Source organism: Peromyscus maniculatus, chromosome 3 (genome assembly GCF_049852395.1).
Source record: "Peromyscus maniculatus bairdii isolate BWxNUB_F1_BW_parent chromosome 3, HU_Pman_BW_mat_3.1, whole genome shotgun sequence".
In the NCBI taxonomy this organism is placed as follows: Eukaryota; Metazoa; Chordata; class Mammalia; order Rodentia; family Cricetidae; genus Peromyscus; species Peromyscus maniculatus.
This window is the reverse complement of record NC_134854.1, coordinates 166472913-166479533: the sequence shown is the minus strand read 5'-3', so window position 1 is coordinate 166479533 and position 6621 is coordinate 166472913.

Below are 6621 nucleotides of genomic sequence, written 5' to 3'. Positions count from 1 at the left end.
ACAAATGTTCCAGAGAATAACAAATGTAACACACCTTAAAATAATATTCTCCAGGAACTGGTGCTGGAGTTGTCACAGAATGAGACATATGAGTCCCCAGCTTCACCACTCAGCAGTTAGACAGCGTCAAAGAGAAAGATTAAAACCTGACAGAGGGAAAGAACTCAAGGTTTTTTTGGTCTTTAAGGCTCAGTTTAGCACTTGTCCAAAGCTGTTAGTGTGGAGATAAAAGAGACTTATTACACTCATGATTCACTTTTCCAATAGAAAATGGTAAATGTGATGTTAACCCTACACCAGACACTGATGTCTCCAGCTAGCCTGGATGTCCTGATACTTAAACTAGCATTACAATATTTTTAATGTATTCTTTCCCACAGTCTTGGCATAAGGAACTAGATTCAGCAGCCAGGAAGTAGGAGGGAAAGGATAGATACATATCACATAATTTCAGCAATAATGACTTTGCTGAGCTGAACATTGCCTGTCATGTGACCCTGATTTTCTTCTCTTAGACAAATGTCCCAGCCTGTCTTTCTGTGGCTGATTTATGTTACAGGTGGGACTCCTATCTTTAGTTCACTAGTTATACACAGTTGACCACCAGTTCAAAGTCTACACAGCACAATTTCACGGTGTGGACCCCTTCTTCCCCAGAATGCTATCAAGTAGCAAGGGGCACAAGGCTGCCAGCTCTTTACAGATCCATCTGTTGGGTCAATGTAGGGTTTTTAGTGGGATCATGGCAAAGATAATAATTGGTTGGGAACTTGTAACATCTTAAGTAATTAAGCTCTAAAAAGCAATTGGGGAAGGGGAGCAGAAAAGGAAGAGGAAGGGAGATCCAGTGAGGCACACGGAAGGGAGATCCAGTGAGACACACGGAAGGGAGGTCCAGTGAGGCACACGGAAGGGAGGTCCAGTGAGGCACACGGAAGGGAGATCCAGTGAGGCACACGGAAGGGAGGTCCAGTGAGGCACATGGAAAGGAGATCCAGTGAGGCACACGGAAGGGAGATCCAGTGAGACACACAGAAGATGGCAGCAACAGGAAATCCAATTGGTATGCTCTCATTTCTTACAGAGTGAACCTTCCAGCTTCCTCATAGATGGGCATCATCTGCCTGATCACCCTGATCTGTGGGAGACTTCCCTGTTGCTGGTACTCTGGGCATGTTGTCCCTTGTCAGTGCCCACACACTTTGAGAACCTGAACAAGGTGAAGCAGGACAGACAACAGTAGAATGGGGTGATGCTGTAGGGATGAGACTAACAGTGGCTTGTCAACTTTAAAGATTTCAGAGGAGAAACACATTCACGCATTAGTCACCTTTGCATCGCTGTGAGGAACACACTAACAGAAGCAATTCATGGAAAGAAAGATTGTTTTGGGTTCCCAGGTATCACAAGGTTTAGGCTCTTGCAGGAGGGAAGACATGTGGACCAATTCACCTGACAAGTTAGCGAACTGAGATGATATACCGCTGTGATTTTCTCTCAATCACATCCCACCTCCCAAAGTTGCCAGAACATCCCCAAAATGCACCGCAGCTGGGGACCAAGTGCCTAAAGCTTGAACTTGTAGGACATTTCAGATTGTTCACGTAACAACCCTCGAAGCAGCTATGCGCTCACGTTATGGCAAAGTCACGTGGAAGAGCAGTTAGCAGATGAGAAAAGCAGCAGCTGACAGGCAGAGGAGGAGAGGTCAGGCAGAGCAGACAGGCTGTAAAGCAGGAATACGCATCCCTGGGAACTCACAGCAAAGGGAAAGGGTAGATCTCGTGGAGTCAATAATCCCCAACAGCCATGGAAAGACCCTCCTGAAAACTCACAGTGAGCAATTTTTGCCTTGTGGGCAGTTTTTCCTAGGTTGATTGGGAGAGAAGGGACAAACAACAGAGAGGCAATACTTAGTAATACAGTGAGAAAATTAGATATATAAATTAACAATAAAGGTATGATGTTGCAAATGGACAGACCAAAATATCCGCATCCTAACTGTTCAGGTCCCAGGTGTCCCCAACCAAGACCATAAGAGGTCTGTGTGGCCTGAGCAGTTAGCCATCTTTGACGTCACTCGGATGAACCTTTCCTTAATTGCAGCTGAGACTGTGTACGAGCAAGGAGCCCTCTGGCTGTCAGACTCCTCTTTCCACTGTCCGTTACCCAGCTGTCCGTAGCCTCCCCACACGGCACACGAAGGACCCTCAGCAGGAGTTGTTAAACATCGCAGTGCTGCTGTCTGTAGAGCTATGATTCTCTCCATGTGCCTCAGCGGCTGGCTGCAGCCCACTCTGACTCAGCATCTTCCACCAGCACACCTTGCCGTTCCTACTGGTGAATGTTTAACTACAAAACCAGTGTCCTCTGCTAGGAGGCATCTATCGGTCATCTGCCTTTCCAGCCGGAAGGGAAATGGGTTTCTGCCGTTTTCTGCAAATACTCCAAGGCTGGTGTCTCTGGAAGCAGACACTAAGACACTCTTGGGATGTGGTATATTCATTGCCAAGGAGGCCCTCTTCAGGAAGGACGAAGACTAGGCTTTAATCAAAGAAAGCCAATGGGGTAGGGAGCTCAAGAATGTCGACAGTGACCTTGCAGTGCCTGATTCAGGACTAGAAGCACTTTCCCCAGTCATGGACATGGGTACTCTCATAAGACACAGGCAAAATGACCCTCTACATGGAAGGAAGACTCTGAAGGAGATGAAATCTGGGGGCTGTTAGCTGATCACACTGTCCACAACTGGGCATCAGATCATTTCTTCAATTAGATAGATGCTTGATGACAATGATAGAAAGATGAATGGATGGATGGATGGATAGATAGATAAATGATAGGTAGTAGATAGGTAGATGATAGATAGATGATAGATAGATAGATAGATAGATAGATAGATAGATAGATAGATAGATGAATAGACAGATGATAGATTGTAGATAGATGCATGATATATACATGATAGGTAGATAGAGATATTGTAGATGCATGGTAGACAGATGATAGATGATTGGTAGATGATAGCTATATAATATAGCTGGCTTTCATGGACCACCAGCCCCCAAATCATGACATGGAGACTTCTTATTAGTTATGAATGCTCGGCCTTATCTTATGCTTGTCCCACCAGCTCTTATAACTTAATGTAACCTGTTTCTCTTCATCTACATTTTGCCTTGGGGCTTTTTACTTTTCTTTCATTCTGTATGTCCTACTTTCCTGCTTCCTTCATGTCTGTCTGTCTGGCAGCTTCCTAGCTGGCTGGCCCCAGGTGTCTCCCTCTCTTTCTCTCTCATTCTCTTCTCCCTGAAACCTAGATTCCTCCTCCTACATATTCTTTCTGCCCATTAGCTCCATCTACCCCTCTACTGCCTAGCTATTGCCATTCAACTTTTTTTTCTTTTTGTTTTTCAAGACGGGGTTTCTCTTGTAGCTTTGGAACCTGTCCTGGATCTCACTCTGTAGCCCTGGCTGGCCTTGAACTCACAGAGATCCAACTGCTTCTGCCTCCTGAGTGCTAGGATCAAAGGCGTGTGCCACCACTGCCCAGCAATGTTCAACTTTTTATTAGACCAATCAAGTGCCTTAGGCAGGCAAGGTGAAATAGCAACACATCTTTACATAATTAAACAAATGCAGCATAAGCAAAAGCAACACACCTTTACATAGTTAAAGTAATATTCTATTGTACTTTAATATAGATTATAGATAGGTTGATAAATTGATAGATGACAAATTGACAGATGATAGCTAGCTCAGTAGCTAGTCAGATGGTAGCTAGATGATTGATAGCTACATGATATATATATATAGATAGATGAGAGATATGTGATAAATATATGGTAGGATGATGATAGATAAGTAGATGATAGATGACAGATGATAGCTAGATAGATATAGATGGATGATAGATAGGTTGTGGGTAGATAAGATAGATATATGATGTATATATAATAGGTAGAATATAGCTATACACATATAATAAATGACATGACAGACAGATAAATTATAGATAGATAGATAGATAGATAGATAGATAGATAGATAGAGATACATGATATATAGCTGGATGATAAAGAGATAGATGACAGATTCATAATAGATGATAGATAGATAGATAGATAGATAGATAGATAGATAGATAGATAGATAGATAGATAGATAGATAGATGTATGATGGATAGAAATAGATGTCATGGTGTATGTATAGCTATATGCACATATACAGAGAAAGGAAAAAAGGAAGCAGGGGAAGAAGGCAGATTAGCCTTAATATTTTGTATAAATCAAGAAGACAAATGAATTTTCAAAACCCATGTGTTGCATGGATAATGTTTTAAAGGACGTGGAGTATTTAGAAATGTCATCCAGGAGAAATGTTTGCAGCCATGTGACAATCTTTACATCACCCTGCTGTTGCAGATCAGGGTAAATTTGTAGAAAGCCAATCCTATCAAACTTTGAGTCTTTATCCTACCATCAAGGGCAGGTCTAGAAAACACAGCAGGAATAATGCAAGGTTTGGTGGTTGACAGGAGAGCAGAAACATCAAGGATGATGGGGAAGTGATGTCAAGGACCCCACACAGCTCCTATGAGCAGCTGCAGAGAGGAATGATGCAATGTAAGACAGAATAAAGGTGGAAGAACTTGCAGTTCTTATGCATGTGCAGAAGCCACATAGAAAAGGAAGTAGCAGGAAGAATAGGAAAGGGCCACTTGAGATCTTGCCTGAGAAATGGCCTATGATGAGACCCAGAATGCAGCTACAGAATGGGAAGCTAGCATAGAAAAACAACTAAGGCTACATACAAATGTAAGCAAGAGCATGTGGAGATGACCACTGTCCAAGAAGGTTTTGGCAACACCTGCAAAGATCAGACTTGAACTTGAAGTTCCACAAAGAGCAAGGCAACAGAGGCCATGGCACAGCCACTAGGAATTTAGAATCTGAAACCTCTGGGTGAAGATGATAACTAGACTCTCTTCTTCGAGAAAAGACCTCACTTGCTTTTCCAAATGCGGGGGAACCAAGTCTGTGTTTTAGTGACAAGTATTGTTCTAAATTGCTAAAACATGTCGAAATGTGTCCTGGTGGATAGAGGGTCAGAACACATTGTTAAAAACAGACATTGAAAGGCCTCTTCCTCTTTCACTTTCTGCCACAGCGTCTGCTAGGCAAGGAACATGGTTCATTAATAAACTTAGCACCAGAGGCCTGACTCATTCAGAAACTTTTAACCACTACCCTAGCCCATCTTGCTATAATTTAGTGAAGATACTCCCCAGGCTCGGGTGTCAGAAGGACGCCTTACACGGGAGTGATTTTATAGTGTGTACAGCACACCAATAGTGTATATCCCTTCTTAGAGATGTTTCAGCTGAGCTCAGTGCTACCTTAGGGCAAACACTGAACAGGGTGGGCACAGACTGGCCCTTCTCATCACCCAGATCAGCACAAGGTCTACATAAAAGCCCTGAGTTCAAGGCAGACGACAATGTGGTGTCTGTCCCCATGACCTCACATAAACAGAGGCTACTAAGCATGAGGAAGTTACCCCATGTCCGTCAGTGGGCAACTTGAGTGCAAGCATTATTTCTTATTCACTATGAATTTACTCTCCCTAGCACCGTTTGGTAATAGGCATTCAAACAGAAGTTGTTGATGAATGAGTGAATATCTTGCTTGGTTTTGTTTGTTTTGAAACAGGATCTTACAAAGCCCAGACTGGCTCTGAACTGGCTGTGTAGTCAAGGCTGGCCCTGAACTCCTGATCCTTCTGCCTCTGCCTTCCAAAGGCTACTATTACTGGCATGAGCTACTAATCCTAGGAGTGAATGAATATCTTAAGCACTTTGTGCATGTGCGTGTGCGTGTGTGTGTGTGTGTGTGTGTGTGTGTGTGTGTGTGTGTGTGTGTGATTGCCTTTCTTGGGAGGATTATGATAAAATAGATGCAGGTCTGAGTAATGAGACATATTCAAATGCAAGTCTCAAGGATGAAGACATCATAAGACAGAATCTCTTGACCTTGGGATTCTGACTGGCATGTGATGTTAATACTGTGTAGTTCCTGGGGCTGAGGCAAACAGGGATCAAGGAGTACAACATGATCCCAGGTTCCAGATCTTTGCCTTCCTAGGGTTTACCTTTTTATGCTTAACACCTGAACCTCAAAAATCTCACTACTTTGTGGTCCTTGTCAGGGCGAGGAATGTGAGGAGGGAGACGGCTCAGGTGGAAGAGTGTTCACCATGCAAGCATGAGGACCCGAGTTCAATCCCAAGGACCCACACGAAACAGCAAATGGGCGTGGTGCTGTGAGTCTGTAATAGAAGCACCAGGGAGGCAGACACAGGACTCCTGGGTTCACTGGTCAGCCAGCCTCCCCTACTGCAGAGTTTAAAGCTAGTGAGGGACCCTGTCTCAAAAATTAAAAAACAATCAAACAATGTGGATGGTGCTTGAGGAACAATACCTGAGACTGACTTTTGACCTCCACATGCATGCTCACCCATGTGCACCTGCACATATATACACACATGCACATGCTTACACACACACACACACACACACACACACACACACACACACACACACACAATGTAAGCACCATGCA